Source organism: Peromyscus maniculatus, chromosome 12 (assembly GCF_049852395.1).
Source record: "Peromyscus maniculatus bairdii isolate BWxNUB_F1_BW_parent chromosome 12, HU_Pman_BW_mat_3.1, whole genome shotgun sequence".
Lineage (NCBI taxonomy): Eukaryota > Metazoa > Chordata > Mammalia > Rodentia > Cricetidae > Peromyscus > Peromyscus maniculatus.
In genome coordinates this window covers 69,402,367-69,421,536 of record NC_134863.1, presented here as the reverse complement: position 1 = coordinate 69,421,536, position 19,170 = coordinate 69,402,367, and positions in this window count along the sequence as shown.

Sequence of the window (19,170 nt, the reverse complement as noted above, 5' to 3'; positions counted from 1 at the left end):
ATCAAGAATTGTTACTTTACAATGTTCCCTTAAGCAAGATTGAATTTGCTTTGAACTTTAGTTTTTCATAGACTGAAATAAACCTAGACAATGCCCAGTTAAATTGTGAGGTGCTAATGATATAGAAACCACTGGCAGAAATGGAAACGGCTGTAGTTTCTCTAGTAGCTGGGAGCTGTTGGGGTAATGAAAAGCAGTCTTTAAAAGCTGCTGTTCCTGGTGCACGAGCGGGCTTTTTGAAACCCACTACCTATGATGGGACACCTCCTGCAGCCTTGAGGCACGGGGAAAGGTTTGGACTTTCCTCCACTGAATGTGCCTCCACATGGGAGACCTTGCCTTCTTGTGGGGAGAGGGGAGACTGGGGTATGGGCTGGGAGGGGAGGCTGGGGTGGGGCGAGAGGAGGGAAGATGGGGATCTTTGATTGAAGTGTAAAATGAATTAAAAAATTCTTAATAGAAAAAAATTAGCCAGGCGGTGGTGGCGCATGCCTTTAATTCCAGCACAGCACTCGGGAGGCAGAGCCAGGCAGATCTCTGTGAGTTCAAGGTCAGCCTGGGCTACAGAGTGAGTTCCAGGACAGGCTCCAAAGCTACACAGAGAAATCCTGTCTCGAAAAACCAAAAAAAAAAAAAAAAAGGAAAAGAAAAAAAATAATTAATTAAAAAAAAAACTGCTGTGCACATAAGCCAACATGTAAAGGGTAGGGATTGCACTCTGAAGTCTTGCAAAGAGGTTCCCCACTGATTGCTATAAATGGATAAATAGCTGTATGTAACATTCTTTATTTGGAAATGGAAGGCTTTAAGTTAGCCTTGCCCTATCAGTTTAAGGGTACATTGCAGAGCTGAACCTTTGAGTTACTGTGCAATATTTCTTCTTCATGCTGTCATCGGCAATATGTTTGTGAGAATCCTTGGGATTAAAGTTTTGGTTACAAATAGTTGTTTCACTTGAAAGCCTGTTTTTCCTTGCACATTCAAATCTGTGAGCTTGGTCTCAAGTCCAAGTATAACATTCCTATTGGAAGTCATACTTATATTTTCTTGTAAAGTGCTTTTGGATTAATAAAACACTAGCATAACTGTGTAGTGGTCAGTTGAGCCCACTGTTAACATTGTTTCTGTCTCTGGAAAAGCAGTTTGGTTACCCAGTTCTTTCTTTGTAAGAAACATAACTGACAGGCACTGAATTAGTGAATTAATCCCCCCCTCATTGTCACCTAACTAAGAGTTAGTCATTTTTTAGGAGTTGAAGCCAGTTCAGGATCATGACACTGACTGACATTTTAAAATAGCACCATTGTGGGGTATTGTTAACTCTTTAAGTTGCCCATAAAATGTGGCTTTGATCTTCAGCATGAAAATGTTCAACAAAGTTTAAAAAATTGATTTCATTTTACACCTTGAGGTCTTGCATGGGATAACAAACTGATCCATCATGATGTAAAATCCGCCATAGGGTTAAATGTAACAATGCACAGTTGAACATGGAGGCATGCATACCCTTTCTCTTAGAAATCTGCAGAGTTGTAGTTTCAGATGTGTGTGTGTGTGTGTGTGTGTGTGTGTGTGTGCAATTAGATTAAATCATAAGCTGCAATAATCTTGTGGCTTAAGTTTTCTTAAATGTGCCCTTTAGAGATAGTTTTTGGATTTACTGTACTGACTTTGTTTTTATATAAGTTCCCTCTCCAGAAACAATTATTAGCTTTCAACAATAAATATCAGTAAGAAAAGAAAAAAACAAACAAACAACAAACAAACAAAAAAAAGAACATATCTTGCTGGCAGCCAAACTTTGTAATGTGAGAGTAACCCACTTGGTATTTGTTTTAGAGGCACTGAATTGTTTATACTATTAAAACTTGGATTTGCCAAAAAAAAAAAAAAAAAAAAAAAAAAAAGCCGGGTGGTGGTGGCGGCGGCGGCGGCGGCGGCGGCGGCGGCGGTCGCCTTTAAACCCAGCACTCGGGAGGCAGAGCCAGGCGGATCTCTGTGAGTTCGAGGCCAGCCTGGGCTACCAAGTGAGCTCCAGGAAAGGCACAAAGCTACGAAGAGAAACCCTGTCTCGAAAAACCAAAAAAAAAAAAAAAAAAACCAAAACAAAACAAAAAAAAAACTTGTATTTGCCTTCTACAAAATAAGTTGTTCTCTGTGTCTTCATTCTTGAAATAAAAAGTGTACTTTAGTTGGATATTACCAGAACACATTGTTGAGAGATTTTAAACTTCTTTAAAAAGAAATTTTAGAGTTTTACAGAAAGTTTAAATAAACTGGATATATTTAAGAAACAGTTTTTAAAATGTTTAAATTTATAAGGCTATGGGATATTTTAAAATTTATAAGATATTTTATTGTAATGCCTTTGTTAATATATGATCTTGATAGGTAAATAAAAAATCTAAAACTTAGGAACACAGCTAAAAGTGGGGATGGGGGGCACACAGAACAGCTTGAACTCACAACTGCCATGGCAAGCTTTGAGGCCCAGGCACAGCTTCTGTAACAGGCTTACTGGCAGGTGACACCCAGATCCAGAAAAAAAAAAAAAGACATAAGCTGATCCCACCCAGGGAGGGTCTGTATCTCAGGGAAAATAACTGACATTCCAAACATTCCCTATAATCCTAGACAAATGCCAGCCAGCCAGGGTCCTGAACCCTGGAAAGCCCCTCACCCCAAACTCTGCTATGATAAAAACCCCACCCTGTTTGGGCTTGGGGCTCTTTGCTCTCAACACTGCATTTGACAGAAAGTCCAAGCTCCAAGCTTGAAATAACAGCTCTTTGCTTTTACATATAGTATTCAGTCTCTGTGGTGGTCTTTTGAAGGTCCCTATGATCTGGGCATAACACTAAACACCAGAGGCTGAGGTATTCCTATCTCATGACACAATACAACAATGACCTAAGCAGCCTAGCAAAAGAACCTGGAACCATTGGCTTAGACAATGTCTCTCCTTAAATAAGGTCTATTGAAACTAATAGAGACTGATTTGAAGATTTGTGTCAAACTTCCTTGTTTTTGCTAGCATTGCTAAGCCATAGCTATTTTGGTAAACTGAGCCAAACAGGGAACTGTTATTTTGTATAATGGTACACTATGTAAGGATCAGGGATGTTCACAGTCTCTTTGTAGACTATGTTTATGACTCTTATCTTGATACTAAAAGAGCTTCAATTTAGGAATATTATTTTATGATAAACTGTTAAAGATGATCAAACCTTGAGATGTTCAGAACTATAATACATAATGGTCCTCAAACTGTCAGAGATTTACTGAATATGGCATTTAAGATATTTAAACTTATATGATAGACAGAAACTCCCAGACCCAAGCAGTGACCCCCAAAGTCTCTAAGAAGACAGTGCACATATGGATGGAGGACTCCATCTGTACTGTGGTAATGCTAACCACCATGTGAAGACTTCCCCAATGCCTTTCCTGCTGCCAGGGGTAGGCTCAACTTTGGACAAGCAGGGCACTGAAAAGTTGATTGCTTCACTTTGCCCAAACAAAGTCCTCCCTTCCTTCACCAGAGAAAAGCATCTGGGCCTGGAAACCAAGGCTGTTGTCCTTATACCCGTATATCCAATGCTATGAAGATCACAGGAGCCTAGGATAACTGTCTAGGTAAAGGACTATGGACTAGTGTATGTTATTTTGTTTGGTCCTCAAATCTCTGACCACATATATCTAGACTAACTGTCAGCTAGGCAATGACAGACAATCAACCCTCCTGCTATAGCCCCCAAGGCTACAACCACCTTGGTAGTTCATTAGTTAGTTAAAGCTACTAGGTTTCTTGTAAAAAATACAAACTGGTGTGTCTTGCTCATAGGCTGCATATTAAAGGGTAAGCAGATTTCAGTTGTAATTTTCCACTAAGGGAACATGATTTGCAATTACTGTTTTCAGTAATAACTAGTTATGTCTTATGGTAAATGATTAAATGAAAAAAAAATGTTAAGGTCAATGCAAGTTGTGGGGGTCTAAGAAAATAATTTAAGATATATAAAGATCTGAGGCTGTGAAAGCTTAAAAGTTCTGAGAGTCTCTGAAAATGACTTAAGATGTATAAATGCATGTTTTAAAGGTATAATTAAATGATTTAAGATATATGAAAATGGAAAATATTTCAATTTTCCCCCTTTCTATGCTATTCTTACACTAAGATTTTAAAAGTTCAGAGTTTTAGCATTGATATATGGAATTCTGATAAACTGATAGAGCACTGACTACTTACTACTCAGTTGCATGTTCAAGATTTTAAGTTGCCTTTAGTTGTCTTCTAAGTATAGACTTAAGGGTGCATTTCAATGGCTAAAACATATCAGGCTTTCTCCATATAGAAAAAAATGCTCAGGCTTTTTAACCCAAAGCCTTTGCTATGATGCCAAGGATAAATTTGTTCCAGCTCTTTTACAGACACCATGCAGGAAGCACCTGCCAACTGTAAACTACTGAGCTCTAGACTTGCTAAAAGCTGATATGAACCTGTCCAGCCAGGGTAATTACTCCCTGTCCCTTCTCCTGGCTGTGTCTCATTCAGGACGGGGGGTGGCCTTGCTCAACTTTTCAGGGTTATCCAACCTGAGCAACTGACTCCTTCGCACTACCCTGGGACAGTCCTCCCTCACGGCTGTCCCCTGCCAGTCCCTTTTGAAGCCCCCCCCTTCGTCAACTCCACCAGCTCAGTCTTTCCCCATTCCTCTTTTTTGGGATGCCCTGGACCCTCGGTTTTTCTTTTGTTACTTGGGCTTTTCCCTCTTCTGCAACACCAGTAATCTGTTATCAACAATCATCTTGGCACACCCATGTGGTGTTATTGTGTTCCCCAAAATATTGTGTACTCTAATAAATTTATCTGGGGTCAGAGAACAGACAGCCACTAGATACAAAGGCTAGAAAATGGTGGCACTCACACCTTTAATCCTAGCATTCCAGAGATAGAAATCCCTCTGGCTCTCTGTGAGTTCAAGGCCACATTGGAAATAGCCAAGCATGGTGACACACACCTTTAATCCCAGAAAGCCAGCCTTTAATCCCAAAGAGTGGTGGTAGAAAGCAGAAAGATATATAAGGCATGAGGACCAGAAACTAGCAGCTTTTGGCTGGTTAAGCATTTGGCTGGTTAAGCATTCAGGCTTTTGAGCAGTAATTCAGCTGAGACCCATTCCGGATGAGGACTCAGAGGCCTCCAGTCTGAGGAGACAAGATCAGATGAGGATCCAGCGAGGTGAGATAGCTGTGGCTTGTTCTGTCTCTCTGATCTACCAGCATTGACCCCAATAACTTGCCTCAGGTTTGATTTTATTAATAAGAACTTTTAAGATTCCTGCTACACACCCAGGCGTGTTCTTCTGGTGTAAGAGGACCTTGTCTAAAAATCTTTCATCCATCATCTCTTCATCTACCACCATGTGCCTTCTGGTGATCTTGGTCCCATACTAACCCTCTGTGGGCAAACTGAATTTGCTATGACTTCCTCTACCTCTTTCAAGCCTGACTTGGGCCAGACACTGACAATGTATTCTTTCCCCCAGCCACGGTGGGCATCTCTCTGGCTTCAGCTGTAGTGGTGTATGGCTTAGGCACAGGCACCACAGGGCACTCAGTTACTGCAAATAAGAACCTATCTGAACAACTCCAGAAGGCCATCAACAACTCAGTGGACTCCTTGGCCACTCTTTAATGCCAGATGACCTCAGTGGTTCAGGTCACCTTGCACAATGACAGAGCACCGAACCTCCTTACTGTGATTAAATGAAACACCTGCTGTATCCTGGGAGAATGTTGTTAATACATCAATGAGTCTGGCCTGGTAGAAACCTGAATAGAATCACTCCAAAAGCTGGGAGATGACCTCAGGAGACACAATCTCTCCCTTCCATTGGTGGAAGTTCTCCCCCTTTGAATGACTCACCCCAGTCACAGGACCCTGAACTCTCATTTGCCTATTTTTTCTTTTTGTTCCTTGCCTCCTCCACTTTCTTCAGGAAGGTTTCTTGGGCAGCAGTTAACTAACGGGTCCTGTCCTCATAGCTCCCTTTAAACACCAGCCCACTGGCCCGACTCCCTACCCCTGCATTGCTCTACTCTTCAGCTGGAAGTTAGCAGGTTTGGACTGGTGCCCATATACCCAAAAGGGTCAACATAGTCAGTTGGAGCCTCCGGCTGGCCCCTGCATAGACTGGGAGGCCCCATTCCTTCTCTCTCTCTCTCTCTCTCTCTCTCTCTCTCTCTCTCTTTCTCTCTCTCTCATCCCCATCTACTCTGAGAGTCATTGAACACAGAAAGGGTACGAAAAGCCCAGTTCTGCATCTTTAGAGATTACTACATGTAGCCTGAAGTACATGCTGCCCAGATGTGTGGTCCTGCAGCTACTTATAAAATAATCACTCAGTACCTTAATATTAATTTCAAACCATTTAGTCTATGGCTCAGGCTTATTGCTAGCTAGCTTTTACATCTTTCATTAACCCATTTTTATTAATCTATGTATCGCCATGTGTCTCATGGCTTTACCTGTGTTGTATTACATTTTGTTTCTTTGGCGGTTCTCAGTGTCTCCTGAGACTCCGCTTTTCTTCTCCCTGTATCTCTGTTTGGATTTCCTGCCTGGCTCTATCCTGCCTTGCCATTGGCCAAAGCAGCTTCTTTATTAACCAATGGTAATAAAACATATTCATAGCATACAGAAAGGTATCCTCCCCTGAAGTTGTCAGCTGCTCAAGTCCCCACCTAAGGACTCAGCTTTTGAACATACTTGGCCACAAACCCAGCTTGTAGTGGAAACATCATCACCTTTCATCTACAATCTATTAAACTTTCCTGCCCTGACTCAGGCATGCACCATCTCTGTACTTATTCTCTGAGACCAGGGAACCTGCCTGAGAGTTACTTTGCTCTCAATAAACCTGTTGTTGTATTTTCCCAATTTGGCTAGATCTGGCTCACTGCATCAATGGAGAAATGTATTGTGTGGAGCAGAAAACCTATTAGTTTTCAGCTATCTTTCACTTTGCATTTGCAGTCTAGGACCCCACCCATTAAAATGATTCTGTCTATATTTAGTGTGGGTTTTTCCATGTCTATTAACCTAATCTAGAAAATTCACTACTAATATTTCATAGACTTGCCTCTTTTTTATGTTTCATAAAATGTTTATTGACAAATAATAAACATAGTATACAATTTGCCTGTTTGCACAATTTGATAGACTTTAGTCCAGCATCCTTATAGGCCCATGACACCATCACCACTTTCTATTTTAGAACATCGCTGTCTTCAATTTCATATACACATATAATGTGTGGTGATTACATTCCACTTTTTTTAAAATTATTTTTTATTGTTTTGGTTTTTTGAGACAGGGTTTCTCTGTATATCTTTGGAGCCTGTCCTGGAACTCGCTTTGTAGACCAGGCTGACCTCAAACTCACAGAGATCCACCTGCCTCTTCCTCCCCAGTGCTGGGATTAAAAGCGTTCACCACCACCGCCCGGTTCCACCTTTTTTTTTTTTAAATGAGCATAATATTTGCAATTGTAACCATTTTTAAGTTCACATTTCAGTGGCACAAATTACATTCAAGATATTAATTATACTCATGATATTAATTAGAGTTGAGGTATTCATTCAATAACTATATTATTTATTTATTTATTTATTTATTTATTTATTTATTTATTTATTTTTTAGCATAGAAGAGCTTTTATTGATTCAACCTTTGATAGTTCTATAGTCACACCTTTGTGCCTATTTGGGTCATTTCTTTTCTTTTTTCATTTTTATTTATTTACTTATTTTTCTATTATTGGCTTGATACAGTATAAATTCTTATCCTAATAGTGAAATGTTTCATTGAGTAGTAATTGCCCAGTAATTGAGTAAAACTAAAACTTATTATAAGCCATTGTCATCCTAGGGTCCCCCCTGCTATATAGCCTCCCTGGTTCTCTGGGTTGTAGTCTGATTGTTCTTTGCTTTATATCTAGTATCCACTTATGAGTAAGTACATACCATGTTTATCCTTCTGGGTTTGGGTTACCTCACTCAGGATGATATTTTCTAGTTGCATCCATTTGTCTGCAAATTTCATGCTGTCATTGTTTTTCTCTCCTGAGTATTACTCCATTGTGTATATATACCACATTTTCTTAATCCATTCTTCAGTTGAGGGGCATCTAGGTTGTTTCCAGGTTCTGGCTATTATGAATAGTGCTGCTATAAACATAGTTGAGCATGTATCTTAGTTGTATGGTTGAGCATTCCTTGGATATATGCCCAAGAGTGGTGTGGCTGGGTCTTGAGGTAGATCGATTCCCAATTTTCTGAGAAACTGCCATACTGATTTCCACAGTGATTGTACAAGTTTGCACTCTCACCAACAGTGGAGGAGTGTTCCCTTTGTTCTGAATCCTCTCCAACATAGACTGTCATTAGTGTTTTTGATCTTAGCCATTCTGACAGGCATAAGGTGGTATCTCAGAGTCGTTTGGATTTGCATTTCCCTGATGATTAAAGATGTTGAGCATGTCTTTAAATATCTTTCAGCCATTTGTAATTATTTTTTTGAGAATTCTGTTTAGCTCTTTAGCCCATTTTTTAACTGGATTGTTCAGTATTTTGATGTCTAGCTTTTCTGTAAATTGAACATATCTGTTATGATTTATTTGCTTTTAGAATTAACATTTATGACGCCCCTACTGCAGCAGGGTTGTTATTTTTGAATATGCAATGAAATTAATTAACAGACTTCTGTATGTGGGAATTAGATTATCAGTAGCCAATACAGACATCTTGAAGCCAGTGTTATCTCTGGAATCTGGAAACTAAGAGACTGCATAAGCAGGATGAGAACAGCGAGGAAGAGAAGGAAAAGGAGGGACAGAACAGTTAAATGGAACAAATTGCTTCCTGTGTGGTGAAGAGTGTATTCTAGAACATTCTCAGAGGTAAGAGGTTTTCCTCCATGAGCAATAAACATAAGATACAATTAGTGAATTAGTTTTTTAGTATTTCCAAGAATATTGTAGGTGGTTTAAGATTATGCTTATTAGTTGCAAGGGATGTAAGATCAAAATAATGATGAGAGAGGAGAAGAGAAAAGAAAGACTCTCAGGAGTTCACTGAGAGCACATTGTCAACTCAAAAAAACACAATACAAAGTCTAGAAGCCTTTTCTTCCAGCCTGCTAAGCAAAATTCCCCTGGGGTTAATAGTTTGTTTGTTTTTCTAATAAATTCTCTACTATTTGTAAGAAGATAATTTATGTTTTAATACTTGAAATTTTCTCATTTCACATGCCTTTCCATTAACAAATATATGCTTGTTTTCATAGATGTCAAGAGCATCAGAAGTTGTAAAACAGCCCCAAATTCTTGAGTGAAAAAATTGAATAAAATTTCAATTTCAGTTCATTGTTGCTTTGTGTTCTGTTGTTTCTGCTGAAAACCATTGATTTCATGACCCTAGGTATGTTTTATGTATATATGTATGTATGTATGTATGAATGGATGGATGAATCTATCTATTAATCTATTTAATTTTTTCTTTCTATTTTCCTTTCTTTCTTTGAATGCTTTCAACTTGTATACCTTATTTCAGCTTTTCCACTATTAGAAAAACATGCAAATTTTGGTTCAAAAGCAGAAAGTCTCAGCTTCTGAGGTTTCTGTAGTTTCTAGTCTTGTCACAGTATTACTCAAAGAACATTCTACTGTAAATTCAAGCCTTGGAGAATGCTGTCAAATAATCCTTTTGTACACTGTGAATATGTACTACTCTCATTGGTTAATGAAAAGCTGACAGGCTGGTAGCCAGGTGGGAAGTACAGGTGGAAAAAACAAACTAAAGAGGCTGGTATGAAGAAGGGTGGATTAGGAGATGTCAGCCAGTCACTGAAGAAGCAGGACCTATGTAAAATGAGGTAACAAGCCATGAGCCATGTGACAAAGCATAGATAAGAAATATGAGTTAATTTAAATGTAAGAGTTAGCTAGTAACAAGCCTGAGCTATTGGCTGAGCATTTATAATTAATACAAAGACTCTGAGTTGTTATTCTACAGCAGATGCTGGTACAGGAAAACTCCACCTACAGTAGAAGCTCAGTGTTGAAGAGCATGGAGTGATGTATTTCTTTCCTATAATTTTGAAATCTTCTTGAACTGAATGCACTATAAAAATATAGTGCTGCTCATAGTAGAAACTATACTATCCATACTAGAATTTTGATATCATGCTATATTTCATAGCTTTAATATATTACCCAGTTTAGGGTAAATGAATAATCATTATGAATTTTTTTGTTTATAATTGTGTGTGTGTATGTGTGTGCATATGTCTGTTTGTATATGTATGTTTTGCCCTTGGCCATAGAGTATAGAGGTGTCAGATCACCTGGAACTAGAGTTACATGTGGTTGGTTTAGAGCTGCTGAACAAGGATGCTAGAAACCAAACTTGGGTTCTGCACAAGAGTAGTATAGGCTCTTCCCTGTTGAGACATCTCTCTAGATCTTCATTTACTATTTTTATATTATATTGTGTTTTCCTGGACTACATTAATAGCAGCACTTCTATGTCATTTTTAGCTAAATGTCAACCCATAAGCACAAACATGCACATGTGCATTCACAAGAATGTGTATACACACACACACACACACACATCTTAAATATAGAGCTTTGTGGTAAAATATCTTGGAAACATTTTATTGCTTGTTTGATCATTTTTTTTGTAGTTATTTCATGTGTCTGATGGTGATGTAAAGGTACTCAATTGAGAACTTCAGCTCTGGACATAGAATGGAAATCCAGGCTACCAGATTTGAAGTGTGACTATGCATATGCCAACTTTAATGAATGTAGAGTGAGATTTGTCTCATGAAGGGAATATGTGAATTATTTAAACAAAAATGTACAATTAGAATATATATTTCATACATATTAGCTATTAATAACATTTTTGTTGGAGCTATTAGATTTATTTTCTGATAAGCTTAACCACCTTTACAGTGGTCATCATTGATCACTGTGCAATGAAGAAAGGTACCAGAATATGGATCCTTATTGGTTTAAACCTTATGGTCAATTCATTCTACTTTATTACTCTAAAGGTTAATGTGTGATCTAGTCATGGCAAGGGAATATATGAGAAAGGGTAATCAGATAAATTCTGCATGACAATACTCTCCCTGGGAAATTTGTGACTGGAAGGGAGAGAAGGAACTTTAATCCCTTTCTCTGGCTTCTCTGTTTTGACAAAGGTTCAATGGAATCTGGAGTCTTGAAAATGCAATAGCCTACTTTTAATCTACAAAGACAAATTCCTGAGGAGACAGCAGAGCAGAATAAAAATTTTGACTCCTTCATAATGTTAAACTGTGAAAATCATTATGAGTACTAGCTGTAGCTACTTATAAACATACGGTTGATTCAAATAGAGCATTTTCAGTAGAGTATGAGTTCAATGTTGGGCTTACAGCAAATATTCTTCTGTAATCTGTGATTTTAAAAGTCTAGTTTAAAAAAATGAATTTTTGAAAGTCTTGTTTACTTTTTCACTTATCAGACTACAATTATAACAAAAATAATAGAAGCAAAATGATAGTAAATGGTCATTGGGAATTTTCTGTCACAATATTACTAAGATATTTCACTCTTAATGTATGGGGTACATAATAACAAAACTACAATTTTCTCATGCCAACAGAACCATTCCTTAACTTGAATATTATATATTTTATAAAATAATTTTTAAAATTATTATGTGTTTGTCCATGTTAGTACTATTTCTTAAAAATATTTCTTTGTCATAATTAGCTCTTTTTGGAATTTCATACTTGTATATAATGTGTTTTCATCAAATCCATCATTCATTCCCTCCCTTCAAATTCCTCCCCATTCTACCATGACTTTTATGTGACATTCAGACTGAGTCCAAATTCTTCTTCAGAAATGTCACTTGTCCTTTCTGTAATTACCACAGTTGACCTTTGCACACTACAAACAGTGTGTCAGCACCATGCCAATGACACTGAGTATGTTCTGTCACTTATTTTACCAGACAATAGAAAATATATTGTTGGGTTTTTTGCTTTGTTTTTTAAAATACCTTTTTTAATAGGAGAAGGCACTGCTGTATAAAAGTAATGGATAATCATCCAAGATCACTGAGCTAATCATGGGTGATTAGAAAGCACAGGTGTCCAAACTGACCACAATTTTAGCATTCTGAATTAAACTTACACTTCATTGTGGTGGAGCAAATTTGCTCATTTAGTGATAGCTGAAATCAACAAGAGAATGATAGGGATGCTGGGATCCAGGTATGATAGATCAAGAACACCATCACCACCATGGCCCTCTGCCATCCAGAGTGTCCACAGTATCCCAATAGCCTTTCAAACTTTTGAATGAGAACCTTCTTAATCTCATGATCGTTTCTAAAAAGCCCACCTCTGAGAACATTTACCAGATTACAAATTATGGCTTCAGAGGGGAAATAAGAATATGATGAGAAGCAAGATTCCCCCTTATATAACAAATTGTTTTATAAGAGAGATTCCAGGGTCCTAGGAACACTACCTTAGTTACTTCTAAAGCCAACCAACTTAATTATCTGATAACTCCCTACTAGGAAATGCCTTATAAAAGTCTCAACTGTTCATCATAAACATGCCTCCTCCAACTTGTAAACTTTTAACAAAAAATTAAAATTAATTTTCATAATAATCCAGACATTAGATGATCTCATTGTTATTGTTTGTTTGTTAGTGCACTAATTGTTTTTTAATGTGTTTTCAGTAAAATGTCTGAAAGAGGCAAGAGAAGGAGGAGTTTACCTTGGCTAACAGTATGAGGGGATGGTCCAGCAGACTGGAGAACTCAAGGCAGCAGAAGTGTGTGAACATCAATCCCATCATGTTTATATCCATGGAACAGTGATGAGGCTGGTGTTCTTGATTTCCTGTTTTCAGTAAGTCCTGGATGCTGTGGGACGACACATCAGGGTCCTGTCTCCTCAGTTTAACACCAATGTAAATGCTTTCATAATATTCAGAAATGTGTTCCTATGTGATTCAGAATCCTGTCAAGTCAATAATCAATGTTGATCACCACAATAACTTTTAGGGATTTAAAGTTCAACACAAGCCCATTTAAAGTTAATTGGTCAATTTTTATTCTAGGTATTTTTGAAAAATAATAAGTTATAAAATTCATCAAAAATAATTACTTCTTTATAGTCTGCTTTTTTTTCTCTGCTATCACTCAAAGCTGTTTGCTAGGGCTGGATTTTAATTAAAGACATAGTTTCATTTGAGATTTACCCCTTTAATACTCCCACCAGTGTTCTCTAATATTCTTGAATTGTAACCTCAGAGTCCATTTCATGTCTTTGTGCCTATTATGAAAAAAACCAAGAGTTTAAATATGTATGGGTAAGAATTACCCCTTTTATCATCAATTATTGAGTATATGCTAATTTTCTACATTAGCAGATAAAAATGTAAAGAATAATACTTTTTCTTAAAATGTAAGGATAATTCTCAATGAAGAAGCTTAGCATCAGTTTTCTTTTACTTCTGAAATGTGCTATGAAAACTGTCAATTTCTCTCTTTCTTACTGGATCATTACTGTTTATGACTCAATCTAAATCTTCAGTCTTAAAGCTTGGAAGCCATTGCTGTTTTTTCTTTCCCCACGAATTCCTTCTACCTGTCCTGGCATTTCCTCATAAGGAGACAGGAAGAAGCACTCGTCTTTGATGAGGCTATATTTTCTAATGACTGCTTAAAAGGAACAGAAAATACAATGTATGTCTTTGTGAGAGATGCCTCCTATAAATAACAAGACAAAAGACAGGAAAGGTGAAGCAGATTAATTGTTAAGTCTTCCGTTAGGAGGTGAGATGATCTCAAACAGTCTTCCGTGAAAATACTCAGTGTTCACAGCCACTCATTGGGTTTTTCTTGACCAGCTGTCAAGAGTTTTATGGTACATCACTTTATATTTCTTCACATTTGTTACCTTTACTCCTTCATTTATCCTTCCCTGGAAATGCTCCAGATCAAATAATTTTAAGTACATTGGATCTTTGCCTCAGGCCCTGTTTTACTAGGGAACTCAGATAACAGTGTTTGGACTCTATGCTTTTTACTGTGTCCCCACACAGATGCTGAGAAATAGGCCTTGGGCTGCACTTTCTCTTTGGATACATAAAATTGTCCATTCTCTCTCTTTCCATTAAATAGGTATTCTTTGTATATGATCCTGATAACTTCTCTGAGACCTATAGATTTTCTTTAAAAAGCAGAATTTCTGTTTATTAACTGGTTCCACGAGAAGAAAACAGAAAGAAGAAACACATAGAGAAGGAAATTAATGATTAAAATTTGTCATTTTTAAATTGCTATTAGACATGCAAACCAGGAGTGACTTATGGGGGGTGGGACAAAGGAAGACTGCAAGACAAAGAGAAAAAGAATAGTTTTAAAGTTGTTTGCTCTAGCCAATAGAAGGTTTATTTTTTAATGTAATTGGTGTGTATTGTAGTATAATAAGGACCAATTAAAATATTTAGTACTAATATTATAGTTACTTTGTGTAGTTTAAAGGAAGAATGGGGGAGATAAGAATAAATCATGGGCCCTAATTATGAAGAGAATGGGAGCAAATTAAATTTATATACAAAGCAATGAAGACTGAAGAAAAATAAATGAGCAAAAATGGATTATGGGATTCTGAATCTTAAAGGTATACTATTTGTTGACCTGTGCCTTAATAATCTCCATGCAGTAGATCATCTGTTGGGCTGAAGATTTCACTCAAAAATATTTACATACAAAAAGCCTACCATCCATGATACTGTTCAAAGTGCCCACCAATTTAGAACAAATTGGTTGTATGAAAAAATGCTACAGTGACCTCCTTGGATCTCTGCATGATTGAATGGGGATATTCCATTTCTTTCAGGGAAACAGTGAAGAATACCATAGAAAAGAGATGTGTCATTCACACATATTCCTGAGTTTTCAGCAGAGATCTTTCTAGACTTAAGTGTATGAATGTGCACTTGAACAATTGAACAAAGATAATGAAAGGTTTGAGCTCTCTGTGCTCTGAATAAGTGTCCTAGACTCAGGGGAAGAGGCAGATTGGGTAGCATCTTGGGAAGTTCTTCCTGAGTCTTAGGCAAAGTCACAATAACTAAACCAGTCAATTACATGCACATTGTAAATATGACTTAAACATTGAACAAAAATGAATAAAACATCCTCAGAAGGTTATGTGAGCAAGGCCTCACAACAACATAATCAATCAGTCTTAGAACATTATTTTTTATTGAAAATAAAATAGATTTCTGCCCATACAATATTTTCTGAATACAGTTTTCACCTCCCAACTCCTCACAGTTCCTCCTTCCTTATTCCACAACCTTTCTGTCTCTTGTAAGAAAACAAACAGGCATTTATGAATAATAATAAAATAAAATGAGATTAAAAAATACACAAGTCTGAAAAAGACAAAACCAACAGGAGAAAAAAAAGAAAAAGCATCAGAAACACATATAGATGCAGAAACACACACACACACACACACACACACACACACACACACACACACACTGGAATACTATAAAAATACAAAACCAGAAGCCATAATTTATAGGCAAAAAAAGCTGTAAATTCAAAAAAGAGCAGTTATTCTTCAATATAGTATTTTATATAATATTTAATATTCATTTAATATTTATTTATCAGAAAACACTAGTCCATATAGAAAAGTGTGTTGCAAACTGGAAGGAAAACATCTTATTTCATCAAGAAATAACTTGTTACTAGTTTCTGTACCCCGCTGGTATGACTGTCCTTTGACTATTATTTAAAATTTCTAAGGTAAGAAAATTCAAACTTATTTATGATTATTTGCAACACATATAGTTAATCTTTCCTTTGAGAAAACAGTTTGTTAATGGCCTGAATATTGTATTTCCTGATAGAGTCTTTGTAAATTGTATAACTTGGCTTGCCCTGTTTAGAATGAGTCTCACGCAATGGACCTGACTCTCTGAGGCTTCCATAACAAAGTACATCAGACTGGGTGCATAAAAACTAGCAATGTGCTTTTTCATAATTTTGTAAGGCAGAAGCCCAAGGTCATGGGTTCGGTAAAAGAATTTCTCCTGAAATATCTCTCCTTGGGTTGTAGTTAACAGCCTTTATATTCGTTTCTTTTGAGGGTAACCGTCACGTTGAATTAGAGGTTACGTTAATGGCCTAATTTAAATTGATTGCCTCATCAATTTTTATCTACAAATACATCTGAATTCTAAGGTTAGAAATATCAGGAATTTGAAGTATGATTAATAAGCATTTGACACTGAAAAAGTATATGATCTTGCTGCTGCTCTGTATTACGACTTCATGTATATTTTAAAAAATTGAATGAAATGCTGTGCTTCAAGAAGGAAGTGATGAAAGTGTTTGGGATATTTACTAAGCAGGTAGGATTGCTTTCAGTACCAGAGTTAGTCATCTCAAACTTTGATACTGCCATGTATTTGTTCTACTAATATGAAATGTTTATGTTTTACAACCTCATATATTAAGATCAGTTATAACTCAGAAATAATGCATTTGTTTTTAATTGAATTAGACAAAATATAAAGGGTAAGTAAAGGCTTACATTTATGCCTCCAAGGTCAGAAAAAATTTATGTGTAACACAAATGAGCTTTTAAATGAAAGATTTCCTTTTGTTTATAAAAGTAGGAAAATACTAAGGAAATATTACCCACTCTTCTGAATGTAATTGTTGTGTTGATTTATGTGAAGTACTTAATGATATTTGAACATGGGAGTAGATATAATTTGTTATGATGTGACCATGCAGTTAAGCAACCCATCTTTTATGTTCCTTATTTGTATTATGAAAACATAAATCAGAGATTTTAGCTACTTGAATATTCTCACCTTAACCTAGCTTTTGTATAAGCATTTAGTTAAAATAGTTGTGACAATTTATTCTTATTACAAAGTTCAAAAAATAATTTTGCTGAGCATTAATTTGGAACCAATAACAAAAACATAATTTAATATGCATACTAATAACCTATTCCTAGAAATTTAATTTTAAATGTAAACATATTTTCTTATATATTAAATAGGTATGTTTTTCACATAATGATTCAGAAATATATATAATATTTTCCGTAATGTATAATGAGTCTATGTAAGAGGACTCCAACACTGTAGACTATGATGCAAAACCAGCATCACTTGTTATTAAAGTCTTCATTGTTTGAAGCTTCTTTCACTTTGCTGAGAGAAAATACCTCATTTTATGTAATATGTGTCTTACTTTGCATCCTGTATTCAACGAAAGGCCTGATTATTATTTTCTTTTACTACTTTCTTGTAATTCTTCAACAATTTCAGTATTTTAAACTGTTATTATAATCTAATTTGATTTAAATAGAGTAATCTGAATGCAGTTTTTATTATTTCCCTAGGGAAAAAGAAAACACAAAGAAATGTTTACTAATGATTGAGTCCCATTACTATTGCATTCATGGTTTAAACACCCTGTCTATTTTACACAACATAGCGATTTTAAAGATGAAAATATCAAAACAAGTTTAAAAAGCTATTTCAGATGCTTTAAGAAAATGTTCAAAAAGAAAAGAGGAGAGAAATTAAAGAACAGTATCCAACAGAAGTAAAAAAAATAATTATTTTAAGAATTATGTTTCTGAATGTTTGGTTTTTGAGACTCTATCTCCCTGAACAGTACAATCTGGCCTGAAAAATTGATCCCTCTGCCTTAGTTCTTTGAGTACAGCTTACAGGCCCTTATCACACAACCTGCTTACTGTGGAATCTTTGCTGATTTCTTTTATATGTGCTTATTTTCAATAATAAAGATAGACTTATCAGCTATCCTGTATTGAAATAGACAATTAAAATGTAATCAATTTTATCATCTTATTAAAGATTTTTCAAATGAATATTATTTTCTTAAAAAACTGAGCTGTGTAATTAAAAATTTCAGAAAACACACATCATTATACTTCCACACAGAGTATACAAAGGGAATTTAGGTTTTTTTTTTTTTTTTTTTTTTTTTTTTTTTTTTTTTTGGTTTTTCGAGACAGGGTTTCTCTGTGTAGCTTTGCGCCTTTCCTGGAACTCACTTTGGAGACCAGGCTGGCCTCGAACTCACAGAGGTCCGCCTGGCTCTGCCTCCCGAGTGCTGGGATTAAAGGCGTGCGCCACCACCGCCCGGCTGGGAATTTAGGTTTTAATAGAGATTTTATATGAAAATTTACTAGTCAGGAAATTTGAGTACATATGGAGAAAAAGCAATTAAGAAATAGAAAATGTTTATGTGCCACATTTTCTTTATTCATTCTTTGGTTGAGGGGCATCTAGCTTGTTTCCAGGTTCTGGCTATTATGAGTAAGGCTGCTATGAACATAACTGAGCATGTGTTCTTGTGATATAATTAAGCATTCCTTGGGTATATGCTCAAGAATGGTATAGCTGGGTCTTGAAGTAGATTGATTTCCAACTATCTGAGAAATCGCCATACTGATTTCCAAAGTGGCTGTACAAGTTTGCATTCCCACCAATAGTGGAAGACTGTTGCCCTTGCTCTGCATCCTCTCCAACATAAGCTGTCTTCAGTGTTTTTGGTTATAGCCATTCTGACAGGTGTAAGATGGCATCTCAGGGTTATTTTGATTTGCATTGCCTGATGACTAAGGATATTGAACAATTCCTTAAATGTCTTTTGGCCATTAGAGATTCCTCTGTTGAGAATTCTCTGTTTAGTCTGTAGCCCATTTTTTAATTGGATTGTTCAATATTTTGATGTCCAGTTTATTGAATTCTTTATATATTTTGGAAATCAATCCTCTGTCAGATGTGGGGTTGGTGAAAATCTTTTCCCATTCTGTGGGTTGTTGTTTTGTCTTATTTACAGTGTTCTTTGCCTTAAAAAAGCTTCTCAGTTTCAGGAGGTCCAATTTATTAATTGTTGCTCTCAGTGTCTGTGCTACTAGTGTTATATTTAGGAAGTTGTCTTCTGTACCAATGTATTCAAGACTACTTCCTACTTTCTCTTCTATCAAGTTCAGTGTAACTGGATTTATGTTGAG